Source organism: Panthera tigris, chromosome F2 (genome assembly GCF_018350195.1).
Source record: "Panthera tigris isolate Pti1 chromosome F2, P.tigris_Pti1_mat1.1, whole genome shotgun sequence".
NCBI classification, from domain to species: Eukaryota; Metazoa; Chordata; class Mammalia; order Carnivora; family Felidae; genus Panthera; species Panthera tigris.
This window is the reverse complement of record NC_056676.1, coordinates 47,511,330-47,528,978: the sequence shown is the minus strand read 5'-3', so window position 1 is coordinate 47,528,978 and position 17,649 is coordinate 47,511,330. Positions and strand designations below refer to the sequence as shown.

General features: G+C 45.1%; 1 protein-coding gene across 1 annotated transcript in view; it reads left to right on the top strand.

Moving 5' to 3' along the window:
* Positions 1 to 1,532: 1,532 nt before the first annotated feature.
* The window catches only part of NCALD (neurocalcin delta), a 392,189-nt gene continuing 376,072 nt past the window's right edge, over positions 1,533 to 17,649 (top strand). Inside the window, exon 1 of the mRNA XM_042973308.1 lies at positions 1,533 to 1,710. The gene's annotated coding sequence lies outside the window, so the exon portion shown is untranslated. The remainder of the gene's footprint in view (positions 1,711 to 17,649) is intronic.

Sequence of the window (17,649 nt, the reverse complement as noted above, 5' to 3'; positions counted from 1 at the left end):
TCACTGCGGGGATAATGCCCGCGGCCGCACCCCGGGGCAGGTGGGGCGTCCACTGCACCTGCAAACCGCGCGCCTCGGCTCGGCCCCCTTGCATCCCCGCAGTCCAGCCCACCCGGGAGAGGCCGCCTGCGGGGCCGCAGTGGGGAGGGGGCGTCGGCTGCGGCGGGGAGGGAGACACGCGGCGAGGCAGGGGAGGGGGGCGCGGCGGGCGGCGGTACTGTCCAGGGGGAGGCGGGCGGAGGGAAGGCGCTGCCGCCGCCGCCGCTGCCGCCTCTCTGGCGGCGACACAGACGCCGGGAGCGGCCAAAGCGGTGAGTCGCTGTGCCTTCCCTCCGATTCTCTGGAGCCTGGGCACATCGGAGTTGCAGGCGGGGCGGGGTGTGCGGGGGCCGGCGGCGCCGGGAGCGGCTGCTGTGGGGACCCGCGTGCTCGGAGCCCGGCGGCACAGGGGTGGGCGCGAGGAGCGCGCGGTCCTGAGGACCTGGTCCCTGCAGCCATTCCCGGTGCAGCTCACCCGGTCAGTTCCCCTGTCCTGCCCTCAGTGCCTCAGAGGGAAAATAAAACAAAGCCAAAGACCCTGAGGGTGGGTGGCCGGAAAGGGGAGAGCAACTTTGCGGACGGACGCGCTGAGGCGCGCGGGGCAGGCAGTATGGGGGCGCACTAGGTCGGAAGGGGGCGTTCGTGCGCCTGGTGGCCCCGGGGACTTCTGGAGCAACCTTTCAGGGCGGGAGTTGGGGTCGACGGCACTCGCTGGTTCCCGGGGCTGCAGAGTCCGCCCTGAGAGTCTACAGGAGGCGTGTGTGTGATGTGGGGACCTGGGGAGGGGGCTTGGGGAGCCACCGAAGGCGGTAGTTGAACCCAGAGGAGGAAGTAGCATGCATTTGGGACTCCGACCTGAAAGATTTGCGACTCTTGCCCTCGGGGACTCGGGAAGGGGTGTGCTGGGGAGATGTGTTTGAGTGTTTTTCAGTGCATACCGATTTATTTTTAGCTTCCAGAGAAGCAGGATGTGCAAAGTGGGTTGTATCAGCCCGGGAGGGGCAGGAGGTCTCCCTGTCCGCAGGAAATGCACAAGTTTCTTGCTGCAGATGCTTGCTTTAAGCCCAGAGAAAGAAAGCCTTTTGGCTCTCTGAAGACCTCCCCGCCAGGGCCACTTTCTTCCTGAGGGTCTGAGGCTGCAGGTCAGGCCGGTCAAGCGTGCCTCTGTTGTTAAACGCTGGCCCCAAATGCTGGTACGCGTTCCGGTCGCAGGGCAACTGGTGTGAAACACAGACGTAGGGCTGCCAAGGTCTCGCTTGCTGAGAAGGAAACCACACAAGCTTGCTCAAAGTTTTCCCAGCTTTGTCTGACTTGAAAATAACAGACTTAAGCAGCTGTATTACCAAGAGCAGGATTCTCCGTCTAGGCTTCTCAGACCTAATTGGCAATGCCTGTGGGTCTTTACCTCGGCCTGGGAGACGCCTGTGTTTGAGGGTCAAATGCAGGACGCAGGGGCGGCAATGGAGGAGGGGGTGGTGTGATGGGAGTGTGGGCGTATGGGAGGGGCACCATTGGGAGCTGAGTACAGATCTGGGGAGGGGCTTCCGTCAGAGGAGGAGGCTCGAGAAGCTGAAACCCAAGTGTTCTGGTGCCCCAGCTAGACCCCTGGAAATTGCCCCGGAGTCTCCCCCGTTTCAGCTAGTCAGCAGCAGTCCTGAGGACCCGCTCTCTGTAAGTGTGCCAGGTGAATGGGCTGTGAGGAGCATGGGCTGTGCCGCCAAACTGCAGGCTCTGAGTTCTGGCTGGGACACGAGTAGCTCCCAGACCCTGGGCTCCTTCTCTGTGTTTCCTGATCTGTGGCATGAGGTTGATAAGAGGTAGCGGACCTATCTCTGGTTCGTTGCGCAGATAAAATGAATTAATACACGGAAAGCACTTCACACAGTGCTTTGTCATTAGTAAGTGCGGCACAAATGTGAGCTCTCGTCGTTTGTTGTTGTTATGCCCCCTTTTCCCTTTTCCTGCTGCCACTGATTTAGTTGACGACCTTATCTCTTGCCTGAATTGCTCCAGTGGCCTTCACACCAGCTCCTTGCTCTGCATCAGGACGCGCCTGCCCCAGTCCATTCTCCGAACTGCAACTAGAATGCTCGTTTTGAAAGCAAAAATCTGACTCCAGTCATTCTGCTTAATTTCCTTCAGAGGTTTTCTGTGGCTTTCGGGGTAGAGTTCGGGCTCCAGGGAATTTCATGACCTCACTCTTGTTTCCTCACCAGCCTCATCTCCCAAGCCTCTCCTCGTGTAGCTTCAGCTCAGCACTGAGCTGGGCTCACCCTTCCTCCTCTGGGCAACTCCTGTGAATTTTTCCCTACTGCCTACCAGCAGACCTCTTGCCCCCACCCCCACGTTCCCAGCTAATTGTGCTGCCCTTGCTTGGCGCCCTGCATCATCATCTACACATCAATCAGTCTTCCCTACCTGCAGGTGCCTTGCGGGGTGGATTGTGGGCCTCAGAAAATGTTTGTTGAATGAATAAATAAATGCAGGTCAAACAAAGTTTAATTCTTCTCACTAAAGCCAGAAGCAAACATGGAGAATAATAGAAAGACAAAACCAATCTTTAGTACCGTACAATAAAAAACATTGGGAAATAACTAAGGAATCAGATGTTGATCAAAAGCAGTGGGGCATGCTATCTTGTCACCATTTCAGAGGTATTTGTTTAAATTATAAAGGGTCAGACTAATAATGGAGAGATGTAGTGATTTGAACTCTTCCCTTTACTCGTAAAAAGGTGGGGGATCTCACATTTGGCTGTGACGGATAGAGGTCTAGCGCTTTGAAGAGGTCGTGCAGTGAATTTGGTTCTGGAGGCAGAGGTGAATGTTACCACATGCATGGACTTTGTAGCTCTTCCTGGGATTGTGGCTTCCCCTGGAGTGTGGATTTCCGCTCGATTTGGGATTGGTATGAAGAGAGCAGAGTTCTTCTGTTACATTTCAGGTGATTCAGTATGTTCTGTGGGTGCATTTCTGACTGAGGCAGCATTTCCAAGCGTTCCATTACTGGGTTCCCGGGATCCATGCAGAGGGAGCTAAGGTGGTTCCCAGTTCTCTGGAACAGCCTGAGTCTAATTTCTAGGCTCCAGAACGGGCGTGGGGGGGGGGGGTTATATAGCTGAGGAATCAAGAATGCTTGTTTACATTTTTAAAGGGCCGTAAACAAAACAAATCAAAATACAGAGAAGAATATGCAACAGAGACCATGCCTAAAATAATTACTACCTAGTGGTTTATAGAAAAACGTTGTCAACTGCTGTTCTGGAGCTGAGACCCTAGGTTTCATTTCTCATATCATCTTTGATTGATTGATAGTGGCTGCCTAGAGACCCGGGCTGAATAGGAATCCAAGGCTGAATCCAGGCTCGGCAGGAAAGAATGCTGTGGTCAATTAGTGGTGTCTGTTGGGGTGTGGGATTAGAAAGTGGTGGCATATAATCTTTGTCCTTACCACCCCTCTATCTGTGTCACCGTGAAAGAGAGTATCATTGAAGGATAATGAAGGCAGATGTCAGGGACAGAGCACACCAATTTAAAAAGTCATCCTTAGGGGCGCCTGGGTGGCTCAGCCGGTTAAGCCTCCTACTTCAGCTTAGGTCACGATCTCACGGTCCGTGAGTTCGAGCCCCGGGATTCTGTGTCTCCCTCTCTCTCTGCCCCTCCCCTGTTCATGCTCTGTCTCTCTCTGTCTCAAAAATAAATAAATGTTAAAAAAAATTTTTTTAAAAGTCATCCTTAGAAGAAGCCAGGAAATTTCTACCATTACCATAAACTATCACTATAGTTAATATTAGTAGCTTCCATTTATCAAGTGTGTACTATGTATGTACATGAGGATCCCATTTAAACTTTGTAATAATTTTTCAGGAGATACTTATTTTAATTAGGACTCAATTCTGTTGCAAGTGTCAAACAACTTAAAAAAAAAAAAAAAGGAACGTTATTTTGTCTCTTATAACTCTTCAGTCCAGAGAAATATACTTCAGGTATGGCTTAATCCAGGGTTTAAGCATCATTATCAGGACCTGGTGTCTCTCTCTCCATTTCTTGATTTGTTTTTTGAAGTTGGCACCATTTTTAGGCTCCATTTAAACCATTGTGGGCTTAAATCCAGCTAGGAAGTGAGAGCCTCTATTCCAAGCATCGCTTGCAATGACTAGCTGTGACTTTATTGGCTTTGATAGGATCCAGTGCCTCTTCCTGTGGCTGGAGGGCCATTTACTAGTAGAGCTTGGGCTTGTTCACAGGTTTTATCTTTGAGCCATAGGCTAAGGAGTAGGAGCGGGGTCATTTTCCAGAAGAACGTTGTTAGAATACGTTGTTATACTGTCACCAGAAGATGGGCCAATGGATGTTGGATTGCAAAGCAACAGATGTCCACTATAGTGCTGTTAGTATCCCCCTTTCATAGATGAGGGAAACAAGTTTAGGGACACTCAGTAACTTGCACAAGGACACATGGCTAGTAAACAGTTGAGTTCTGACTTGCAACCCACAATTTCTACACTTAGTATAATTATTCTACCCTTAGTAGAATTGTTTGTGAACAGAACAATTTTTTTTTAAGTAGGTTCCATGTCCAACGTGGGGCTTGAACTCACGACCCTGAGGTTGAGAGTCTCATGCTCCACTGACTGAGCCAGCCAGGCGTTCCATTAACGGAACAATTTGAAGTGAGTTTAGTAAAAAGCTCTGACCTCTTATTTCTGAAAATATAGCTAACTAACTTCAAGAAATGTTAGGTATTGGCTGGCTGGCTAGAAGATAGGAGGAAAAGGAAGACATACACTACTTTGGCTGGATTTTTACTCACATTTTCAACCAATATCTTTTGGCAGTTTCCACATGTTCAACACTGTGTTAAGTACCAGTGATATGTGATGAATAAGATCTAGTCTCCTACCTTTAAGGAGTTCAGATTTCAACATGTAATTGCAAGACGTCATTAGGGGACAGACTCATTGGAAGGAGGACCATGTGGGAGGAGGTGCAGGAGCAGAGCCCCCTTGGTGGGGACAGTGACCTTCCAGTGTGTTTTGCTGACATGTCCCCAGTACAGTGTCTTGTGTGATAGGCAAGCGGTAAGCATTTCTTGAATGTTATTTTTTTTATTGTGGTTAAATATAAATAACACAACATTTACCATTTTAACCATTTTTAAGTGTAAAGTTCTGTGGCATCAAGTACATTCATATTCTTGTGCAACTGTCACCACCGTTCATCTCCAGAACTTTTTCATCTTTCCAAACTGAAACTCTAAACCCTTTATATAAAAACTCGCCCCGCCCCCAACTCTCCCTCCAGCCCCTGGCAACCACCATTCATTCTTTCTCTCTGTATGCATTTGACGACCTTAGGTGCCTTATGTTAAGTGGCATCGTACAGTATTTGTCATTTTGTGACTGGTTTATGTCACTTAGCATAATGTCTTGGAGGCTCATCCATGTCGTATCATGTGTCCAAATTTCTTTCCTTTTTAGGGCTGCATAATACTCCACTGTATGGATAGACATTTTTTTTTTTTAATTTTTTTTTCAACGTTTTTTATTTATTTTTGGGACAGAGAGAGACAGAGCATGAACGGGGGAGGGGCAGAGAGAGAGGGAGACACAGAATCGGAAACAGGCTCCAGGCTCCGAGCCATCGGCCCAGAGCCTGACGCGGGGCTCGAACTCACGGACCGCGAGATCGTGACCTGGCTGAAGTCGGAGGCTTAACCGACTGCGCCACCCAGGCGCCCCGGATAGACATTTTATTGATCCATTCATTTGTCAGTGGACACTTGGGTGACTTCCACCTTTTGGCTATTGTGAATAATGTGGCTATGAACATGGATGTGTAAAATATCTGTTTGAGTCCCTGCTTTCAATTCTTTTGCGTCTGGGCCCAGAAGTGAAATTGCTGTATCATATGATTTTTCGAGGAACTGCCATACTGTTTTCGACGGCAGCTACCATTTTACATGCCCACCAGCAGTCTACACAGGTTCCAATCCCTCCACTTCCTTGCCAACACTTGCTGTTTTCGGTATTTTAAAAAATATGTAATAGCCGTCCTAGTGGGTGTGAAATGTTTAGTATAGTATTAAAAGTAGGTTGGGATCAAATTGTGAGGGACGGTAGCAGAATCTGAATTTCATTTGGAGGAGCTATTGAGTATTTGTGGCAAGAGCATGATCACTTCCCCACATTAAAGAGAGAGTGAAGAGAAGAAAGACAGCAGAAGAGTTAGGGGGTTATTTTAATTATTCAGATGAAAGAGAACCTAGTAGTTTTCTCCACATTTATACAACTGTGGATATTACATTTATTGCCACACTAAATGGTATTGGACTTGGGGAGGAAAGGTAAATGTGGCACCGAGATATCTCATGACCAAAGATGCCACAGACAAGTTAAGTTGACTGCTGTTGCTAATAACGACAGTAATGATTCCAAATGCCTTTATGCACTTTCTGTGAACATGGCAGTGTTCTAAACATTAATTAATTAATTAATTGACTCTGATAAATCCTTTCAACGGTTTATCAACCAGGGTCCCCTAAGGAGGCAGATGACATACTCAAAGGGTATAACTGAAGAAAGTTTAATGAAGGGACTATTTACAAAGATGTGGGCAGGGTTTTTTCTTTTTTAATGTTTATTTATTTTTGAGAGACACACAGAGAGAGAGAGAAACAGAGCACGAGTGGGGGAGGGGCAGAGAGAGGGAGACCCAGAATCAGAAGCAGGCTCCAGGCTCTGAGCTGTCAGCACAGAGTCCGATGCGGGGCTTGACCTCACAAACTGTGAGATCGTGACCTGAGCAAAAGTCAGACGCTTAACTGACTGAGCCACCCAGGCGCCCCATAAATATGTGGGCAGGGTTAAGGGAAATCACCAGGAGTGGCCAGCAATGCATGTAAATCTTTACTACCCCAGCCCTGAAAAGGGGATGTGAGAGAGAGGTTTCTGGAATTACTCTTCAGCAGAGGAATATAGCTACACTCAAACTGTGGCCTGATGTGGAGGCATCCAGATGAGGGTCCCCAACCACTCTTTTCTCCCTCTCTGATTTCTGCTGGTGCCTCTCAACTGCCTGTCAACTTAACCAGAAGCCAGAGGACAAGAAAACTTGATGTAAGGACTACCTTGTATCTAGAAATCAGCCTCCTAGGGCTGAGAGTGGAGTGAGGCTGGATCTGGAGAGGAAAACAGAGAGGATCCAGGAGGAGGGAACGCTGCTATGATGAGCCTTATTTCACAGGTGAGGGAACTGAAGCATCAAGAGGTTGAATGACCTACCCAAGGTCACTAATAACTAATGGGGCTGGGATTCAAACCCAGGGAATATTTCCACTATACATCCAGTCAGATCTGGAATGTTAGGTTTCCCCCAGACCTGTGTGTTTAGATTCTTTGGGAAAAATCTGATTTGTACAAACTTAGCTTGGCTCTCAAAATGTAGAGGAAGTGACTGCTCAGAATTTCCCCCTTTCCCCCCCTAAATAACAACACGTATTTCATATGTGTCATAACTGAATGATTGTATTGAGATTAAAAAAATATTTTCTGGGACGCCTGGGTGGCTCAGTTGGTTAAGCATGCGACTTCAGCTCAGGTCATGATTTTGTGGTCTGTGGGCTCGAGCCCCGCATCGGGCTCTGTGCTGACAGCTCAGAGCCTGGGGCCCGCTTCAGATTCTGTGGTTCCCCCTCTCTCTGCCCCTCCCCTGCTTGCACTCTGCCTCTATCTCTCTCAAAAATAAATAAAGCATTAAAAAATTAAAAAATATCTTTTCTATGTAATTGGTGGGGATAACAATAAGTCCTTGAAACCCGTGTGAGAAAGATATGTTTGTTTTGTTTTGCTTTTAGCGAAAAGCTCCAAAGGAGTTGACAGTGTAACCTGGCCTCTTAAACATTAATGAGACCTCGGGCTGCGTTATAGAAGAGTTTCCAGTACCAGGGAGATGGTATTTCCCTCTGTGCTATCCTGGCAGGAGTGAATGGAGAAAGAAAGCAATGTCTAGTGTGGGGTCACTAGTGGGCCCACCTCCCCCAAGGCATGACTAAAGGGCTTTCTAGCCAGAAAAAGCTCTGTGCTTTTTTAAAATTTTTTTTATTTTTTATTCTGGGCTCAGAAGTAGGCTCCCTGTGCAAACAAAATGGGCTGCATTGGAAGGCCTCATATTTTCCATTCCCGGAGGTTGTGAGGCTGAGGCCATAGGTGAGAGATGTGGCTGAGGGCTTATGTTAGTTTCCTGTGGCCTCTGTAACAAATTACCACAAACTGGGTGGCTTAAAATAACAGAAATGTTTGTTCTCACCGTTCTGGAGGCCAGAAGTCCAAAATCAAGGTATTAGCACGGCTGAGCCTCCAGAGGCTTTGGGGAAGAAGTCTTTGCTCGCCCATGCCAGGGGCTGGTGGCTGGATTCTGTCATGATGCCCCTAGATTTGATTTACTGCTTGGGTTCTAGGTTCCTTGACACAGTAGGGGTTTTGTAAACACTTTTGATCTACTGAAATTTTTTTGTAACTTTAAACCACCAAACAAACAAGACAGCTAAAAATCTACCAAAGAGGCTATCAAAAACCAGTCTGACCCCTGCCTCAGATGGAAGTTTCCTTGCTTTGCTTTGCCCAGTGGCCTTCGAGGAAACGAATGGGAGAGAGACACTGACCCTGTTCTGGCTTCTCACCTGAGGCTTTCCCAGATGCTTTCAAAATGATGCTCGGAGGAAGGCTGAGGATTTTGGCGTCTTTCAGGAAATGGAAACAGAAGCAGTATAGGCTCTAGTTTCTAGGCTTTCGGAAAGCATCAGTTTAGAAATATAGTTTGTAAGTTTTGCTGACCCATCAATGAACCTTCTATGTGTGGGTTTTCAATACTTTGTCTCAAACTGGGGCTTATGTATACCAGGAAAACAAGGCAAGGTCAAGGGTAGCTTTGGCAATTACCTGGCTAATTTGAAGACTATATCCCATCAAGTGGGGTACATCAAGAGTCCACCCCAGGGCATAAATTATTCTGCTTATTTGTCTGCATTGATCACATTAACTGAATAAAGAGCCAAAATCCATTCCCTCTGTGCTGTGGAGAGGCCCTTGTTAAGTTCCGTTTCTCTCCAGGGGGCAGCTTACTTGGGTTTCTCAGCCACTTTGCAGTTTGACTTCAAAAGAGAAAGAAGAAAGAAAAAAAAGGTAAAATGTTCCCTCATTTTATTGTGTTATATATTCTGCTGTATCATTGTGACTCTGGTTAATATTAACTTTGGGTCTGTCTGCTTTGAATAATTATACCTGGAGTCTTGTGATACTTATAGAATTTAGTCTTACCAGCTGAGGAAAATGGTTTGCCTTTCCCGAAGACCAGCTGCATAACCTGTGGGGCCCTGGTTTAAAGATTATCAAGAATTTCAAAATGGTGTCAGCAGAGCATTAGACCAAGTGTGGGGCCCTTCCAAGCAGGGGGCCTAGTGTAACTAACTGCCTAGGGCACTTGCCCATGAACTGGCACCAGCCTCACACATATGCCGAGCTAGACCCCTTCTTACTAATATAGCACCTCACATGCTCCTGCAAAGGTCAGTAAACTGACCAGGCCAGTTTACTCTGCCTCAGTGGGAACACACTCTTATGTAGGAACAAGGACATGGCAAGCAGGCTGGATATCCCTTAAAAAAAATTTTTTTTTAGTGTTTATTTATTCTTGAGAGAGCGAGCAAGCAGGGGAGGGGCAGAGAGAGAGGGAGACACAGAATCCAAAGCAGGCTCTAGGCCCTGAGCTGTCAGCAAAGAATCCAATGCAGGGCTTGAACTCAGTAACTGTGAGATCATGACCTGAGCCGAAGTCGGATGCTTAACCGACTGAACCACCCGGGCACCCCAGGGTGGACATCTCTTGTTGGCTCTTTCTTCCATGTCCTCTTTCCTCCTGTATCCACCTGCTCTGTGCCCTGAGATGCGTCAAGGGCAATCTTTGTCTTTGATTTCTGGTATAATTTGGCCAATGGTGGATCCAGCCCACCCCTGGGAGAGTGGGAGGAGAGTGGGGGAGGGTGCGTTCCCTCCTGCTGGGTTGCATACTGCAGGTTGGTTTCTTCTGTATGCTGAAGGCCACAGCTCATGCCAGGGGTCTTCTCCATCCAGCCTCCATCTTTGGAATTCCTTTATCCCCCACCCCCAGTCATGCACTCAGGCGTAGGGATGGTAATGACTTCCTGCTATTGCCAGCCTTCCCTGCTTTTCTACACCCTTCATTACACTTTTCTCAGTAGTCTCTCCAATAGGACTCTTCAGTAGGATTAAAAAGCACCCCCTGTTTCCTACCTGGGCCTCAGCTGGTTCAGCAGCCCTCTGCCAGGGTTGGGCCATACCTTGCAGTGCTACAGAGCAGAAGGAGAAGCTGATGGCTCTGGTAACTGACTTTTGCGCCAACTCGTGGTAAGCTTGGGCCAGCAGGAAGCCATATGTCCGCATTCACAGTGGCAGGGAGCACACACTTCGGAGTCAGGCATTTGAATTCTCAGGTCATACTTGGGACGAGTCCTATAAAAATGAGCATAATGCTAGTTCTTCACTTCTAGGGTTGTTTTGAGCATGGAGTGAGATCACCAGGCATGATGCCTGGTATACAGTAAGTGCTCTGGAAGCATGGGTGTTTTTACACAGTTTCTATGGAGTGTCTCACCGGAGGGGATACGCTGTCTATACTCTGTCTCTGATCAGAACTGCAGCACTTACTGCCTGGATTACACCGATGATTATCAACTTTTCACTGCTTCATTGTTGTTTTGGGTATTACTTCTGTCTTCTCCATTAGGTTGTAGTAATCTGGGAGTTAGGGATTTTATCTCATGCAATTTTTTTGAACTGATCTAAGTTCTCAACCTGGTTGCCAGCACATTGTTAATTGGTCAAGAAATATGTCTTGGTTAAATATAAGGCCATATAGTTTATTATTTCAAAGGAAGCCTTTGAAAGTGGGGGAGGAGCACTTTTTAATAATTACACCAAAACAAGAGGGACAAGCAGGGGCGGTTTTAGGCAAACCGGGCCACAGAGGCCCTCTAGTTAAGTGAGACTTAAGATAGTTTTCCAAATGTTGTTTTAAAATTTGCCAGCCGACACTCTTTTGTATTAGTCTGCTTTTGGTTTATGAGATAAAAACATGAGTTTTAAAAAACATAGGAAAGGTATGTTTAACATTCCTAATAGATTTTTGGGCCAAATTTGAGGCAATGAGTTAGGATTTCTTCCTCTCCTCCTCCTTCTCCTCCTTCTCCTCCTTCTCCTCCTTCTCCTCCTTCTCCTCCTTCTCCTCCTTCTCCTCCTTCTCCTCCTTCTCCTCCTTCTCCTCCTTCTCCTCCTTCTCCTCCTTCTCCTCCTTCTCCTCCTTCTCCTCCTTCTCCTCCTTCTCCTCCTTCTCCTCCTTCTCCTCCTTCTCCTCCTTCTCCTCCTTCTCCTCCTTCTCCTCCTTCTCCTCCTTCTCCTCCTTCTCCTCCTTCTCCTCCTTCTCCTCCTTCTCCTCCTTCTCCTCCTTCTCCTCCTTCTCCTCCTTCTCCTCCTTCTCCTCCTTCTCCTCCTTCTCCTCCTTCTCCTCCTTCTCCTCCTTCTCCTCCTTCTCCTCCTTCTCCTCCTTCTCCTCCTTCTCCTCCTTCTCCTCCTTCTCCTCCTTCTCCTCCTTCTCCTCCTTCTCCTCCTTCTCCTCCTTCTCCTCCTTCTCCTCCTTCTCCTCCTTCTCCTCCTTCTCCTCCTTCTCCTCCTTCTCCTCCTTCTCCTCCTTCTCCTCCTTCTCCTCCTTCTCCTCCTTCTCCTCCTTCTCCTCCTTCTCCTCCTTCTCCTCCTTCTCCTCCTTCTCCTCCTTCTCCTCCTTCTCCTCCTTCTCCTCCTTCTCCTCCTCCTCCTCCTCCTCCTCCTCCTCCTCCTCCTCCTCCTCCTCCTCCTCCTCCTCCTCCTCCAAGATTTTATTTTTTTAAGTAATCTCTACACCCAACGTGGGGCTCAGACTCACAACCCTAGATAGAGCCGTGTACTCCGCTCACTGAGCCAGCCAGGCACCCCAAGCGTCCGGGCTTCTTGTACAGTTAGATACCTACCTTTGTATCTTACTATCCTACTTTACATTGGATAGCTACTTACACAACTTTCTTGTGTGCCTACCTTTTTTCTTTTTTCCATATATGGTCTAATGATTGTCCTTCTTGCAATAGTGATCATTTATGTTCAGAGATGGCAAAAATAGATGTGTATACATGTATTTTTCTGAGCATCTTTTTGTATTTCTGGTTGCCTAGGTGACATTTCCAAGAGAACGTGTGCTAATCTGCTATTATTACAGCAGAGATAAGATGGCAACTATTTTTAGTCCCTTTTATACCTCTCTTTTTCCCCACCAGCCCGTTTCATTGGTTTATTTCTCCCGTTTCCATTATTGGAAGGCCACATATAACTTCCTTCTTCCACTTCTGATCTGGGGATTATAACTTTTGGAAAATTGATGTAGTAATTCAGTACCTCCTTCATTCAGAATTACTAAATCTGTGCTGATAGTCGATTCTGTTGGCTAGTTGATACCAGTTGTTTTTCTCACAGATCGTCCAAGCCAGCCTTAGGCAGGAGATATTTTTGGTAGAAGTAAAAAAGAACGTGGATGCAATCTGTAGTGCTATAGCAGAAAGAGCCTATCCACTCTGGGGCTGGATTAGCCTGGTTTCGGTCTTGGCATTGTCCGGTATTAGCTGCGTGACCTCCTGGAGCTTGTACCTTTAGGTAACAACTGGGGTGACAGTGGTGCTGCTTCCTGGGGTTGTTGTGAGGGTTGAGAAGGTTAAGTGTGTAACACATGTGAGCATGATCTCAACATCTCACATGCAGAAGTTATGCTGCTGCTGTGGCTGTTCTTTACTAACAAAGGTGTAAGTATACCACCTTTCAGAAAATAATGTCACGCAAGATATTGCAAATACTTGAATTTACTAAGGAGATGTATTGGAGGGATCATTATTTTCTTCACTAAATTTTGTTTTTACTAAAATCTTTTACCGGGATACCTGGGTGGCTCATTCGGGTGAGCATCTGACTGTTGGTTTCGGCTCAGGTCATGATCTCACGGTTCATGGGTTCGGGCGCTGAGTCAGGCTCTACGCTGATAGCATGGAGCCTGCTTGGGATTCTCTCTCTCCCTCTCTCTTCCTCTCTCTTCCTCTCTCTTCCTCTCTCTTCCTCTCTCTTCCTCTCTCTTCCTCCGTCTTCCTCCCTCTCTGCTCCTCCCCTGCTTGTGCGCTTGTTCCCTCTCTCAAAAAAAAAAAAAAATCTTTCACTAAGATTTTCTTTTATAAGTCAGTGTTAATATTTGAAATATTTTCTTTCATTACTTTTTTAAAGATTTTATTTTTTAAGTAACTTTGCACCCGACGTGGAGCTTGAACTCACAACCTTGAGATCAAGCGTCACATGCTCAACTGACAGCCTGCCAGGATCCCCATTCTTTCATTATTTTTATGTAAAGATATATATGATACGTATCTCTGAAGTACTATGTAATAAGGGATTTGGAGTGTCTATCTGACCATTAAATGCACCTGAAGGGGAAATATTTAGCCTAACTCAGTATTAGGGAGAGGGCCTGAAATACTGCACCAGGAATCTGAGCTATTACTTTGGATTGTATGGCAAGTGTGAGAGGAGAGATGGACTTTAATCTGTTGTTATTTAAAATAATTTAATATTGGGGCACAGTCCTGGCTCAGGGTCCTATGGTTCTCACTCTTTTGCAATGTTATTCTATTTAGGTAAATAGATTTATCATTATCACTTAGATTAATCATTTGATAAATGAGGTAGACTGCTGCATCATTGTCCTGCAGTGTGGCTTGGTGCCCTTGAGGACAGAGAAGGTGAGATGGACAGACAGACACACACACACACACACACACACACACACACACATTTCTTTAGACATGTGATCTAAAGTTTCTAGTAGAACATTTACAGGAAGTGCTCTTTGATAGGGTTTTGCACTGGGACTTGTCCGAAGAGGTCTGGGATGTGGGAATCCTGTGATGTTAAGTTCCCACTGCCTCACCCTTTGGAAGACATGACAGTCATTTCCAAGCCAGGCCAGAGGACAAGCAGTGAGAATCAGAATGCAGTTCTGGCCTCTGAAGTGTCTTGAGAGAGCAACAGGAAGGCTGTGCCTTAGATTTTTTTGAATGCAGTCATTTAAAGTATATGTTCCCTAGACCTTGAGCACTGTTTCCTCCATACCCTCGACTTTGTCATTATAACAACAGTAAGGCATTGTCATGAAATAAGATCTGCATACTTTAGAAAATTAGAAGGAAGGAAAAAATGTTACCATAACCCAAATATTCAAAGGCAAACATGGTTAATATTTGGAACATTTCTTTTCATTATTTTTATAAAGAAATATTTTTCTTAGTCACCTAGTCATATTTTTGTGTAATTTAAAAATTAATTTTCTATTTTGCCATATACCCTAAGCTGTGATATTGTGATATAATAAGAAATGTATATTGGGTCCCTGTCTTCAGTTCCTGGCACAGAGCTCCTTAAAAACCCTTGGAATTTCTGAGTGATAGGGGTAAGAAGAGTATGTCCAGGGAGGGAAAAGGGGCTGGAGAGCCAGTTCAGTCACCAGTGGCCTATAATTTAATCAATCGTGTCTACATAATGGAGCCTCCATAAAATACCGTATGATTTCACTCATATATGGAATTTAAGAAACCAAACAAAGGAGCAAAGGGCCAAAAAGATAGAGGGGGGCAAACCAAGAAACAGACTCTTAACTATAGAGAAAAACAGGTGGTTACCAGAGGGTAGGTGGGTGGGGAAATGGGTTAAAGAGATGATGGGGATTAAGGAGCGCACTTGTGATGAGCACTGGGTACTGTATAGAAGTGTTGAATCACTATATTATACGCTTGAATTTACTAATATTACACTACATGTTAACTAACTGGAATTTAAGTAACAACTTAAAAAAAAAAGCTTAAACAATGGGGTTCAGAGAACTTCCAGGTTGCTGTGCACATCGAGGTGCTGGTAAGGTGGCTTGCCCAGAGAAAACATGGAAGCTTTACACCCCTTCCTCCATACCTGGTTCTATGCAACTCTTCCATCTGGCTGTTCCGGAATCATATCCTTTCACAGTAAACTGGCAATCTAGCAAGTAAATTGTTTTTCTGAGTTCTGTGAGCTATTCTTGCAAATTATTGAATCCAAGGAGGGCATCATAGGTACCCCTGATTTATAGCCAGCTGGTCAGAAGTACAAGTATCCGAGACTTACAACTGGCATCTGAATTGGGGGGCAGTCTTGTGGGACTGAGCCCCCCAGTCTGTGGGGTCTGCGCTAACTCTGGGATTATAGGACACAGTCGGCATCTGGAGAGTTGAAGAATTTGTTGGTGTGGGGGGAAAAAAAAAACCAAAACCCCTCACACATTCGTGTCAGAGGTAAAAAATGAGAGTAAAAGAGATGGAAGTTTTTGCTTCTATGAGAATTTTATATTTTGCTATATGTTTTTTGTAGACAGTGTTTAATTGGGCATGTAATATTCCATCGAATGGATATACCTCAGTTTACTTAGCCGTCCCATTTGGTCATTTGGTCAAAATGTTAAATAGTTTTTTTGTTCTATTTTTGCACAAAATCTTTTTCTCTATATAAGATTATAGCCTATAATATATTTCCAGTGGATTTAGTAGGTTGGATGTTTGAACTTTTTTTTTTTTTATGTTTATTTATTTTTGAGATAATGCGCAAGACAGAGTACACGTGGTGGAGGGGCAGACAGAGGGAGACACAGAATCTGAAGCAGGCTCCAGGCTCTGAGCTGTCAGCACAGAGCCGGCCAGATGCCAGGCTTCAACTCACAAGCCGTGAGATCATGACCTGAACCGAAGTCTGACACTTAACCAACTGAGCCACTCAGGCGCCCCGGATCTTTGAACTTTTGTTAAAAACTCTTGACTCACTTTGCCATTTGCTTTCTAAATGCAAATTTGGAAAATAATTTGGGAATTTAAGCAGTTTGTGTTGTATGATTGTGTGGGTTTCATCTACTTTTCTCTTACCTTGGATATCATCACTTTGACATTTTTTTTTCTAATTTGGTCACCAAAAATACTTTATTTGCCTTTATATTTCTTCGATTACTAGTGAGGCTGAACATTTCTTTTTCATATTGTATACTAGCTGCATTTCTTCTTTTCCTAATTTTCTGTTACATATTCTTTGCCTTTAGATGTTTTTCTCATCAGTTACAATTTTTTTTTTTTTTTTTCAAATTACAATTCAGGACAAAGACACACAAAGGAAGGGCTTTCCTGGCTGGCCTTTACTCCCATGCCTCCCTGGTAGCCAGTGTTAAAGGCCTGAGTTGTGTCTCCTCCCCTTTCTCCTTGTTGGAGCATATAAATACAGTCTTCTTAAAATACAAAAGGGGCTCATTTTTTATTACCAAAACAGTCATAGTATACAAATTTTTCTGTAAACTTGCTTTGTTTTTCCCTTAAAACATATGGGCATAAGATCCTTAATAATAGGTAATAAAATATCTTCAAACACATTTGCTATGATTATTTCCCCAGTGTATTTATTGCTTGCCCATTGATTATAGTTTTTCTGTTGTTAAGTGGGTAAATGTTTCACCATAATTTCTTCCATTGATAGGACAGCCTGCTGCATTCTTTCACAGGGTTTGATAAATAATCAGCTCTGTTTTCTACGGGTTTTAAAGAATTCTTCACATTAAAAAACCCGTATTATTATTTAACTCAACTATAATTTATTTTGGTGGAGAGCAAGGAGGAAATGAGGAGGTAAAGTGATTATTTCTCTCTTTTAACTTGCGAACCAGTTGTCCCCACACCCTTTACTGAATGGTGCTTTGTGTGTGTATGTTTTTTTTAAACTTTCCATAAAGCAAATGACCTTTCTTTTTTACTTGTGCATTTTTTCCTACTATAAACAAGTGGCATTATAATCAGAAGGGTCTTTTCTAAGGGAAGGATGATTTTTCATTTTCCTAGAATGAGGTGGTTACACTGAAAATAACTTAGTCCCATTGGGCCCAGATTTTGCCTTGTAACTTGGACATGACCAGGCAGCTCGTGGGTGTTGTCTGAGAAGGCTGGAGTGCACCTGTTCATCCGTCTCTACTGCGATGCCACATGGTGGTCGGGCTACAAATATAATCTCATTTTACAGGTGAAGAAGTAAGCAAATCTCAATGAGTTGCTCAGGGTTATTCTTGCTTTTCAATCTGACGGTTCGCTATTTTCTATTATGCGATCTGTTGTTCTGTTGTTTCTTCTGATTTCCTTTTATAGTGATAAATTTATCTTTGAAACTTCAAGTCTGGTTGGCTAGTTTGAGCACCACATGGAGAATCTCAGGGAGGTCATAATGGTTTTGCCTAGAAACAAGGGCTCTTCCAAGAGTATTATTATTTATTTAATAAGCATTGTTGTGTGTCTGCTCTATTCAAGGCACTCTGCCAGATGTCATGGGAAATATAAGGTGAATAAACACTTTTTACTCTCCTTAATGGATTTACACTCATTACTTTAGCATTGTTTTAGTTACTTTTCTTAAATTGGGTC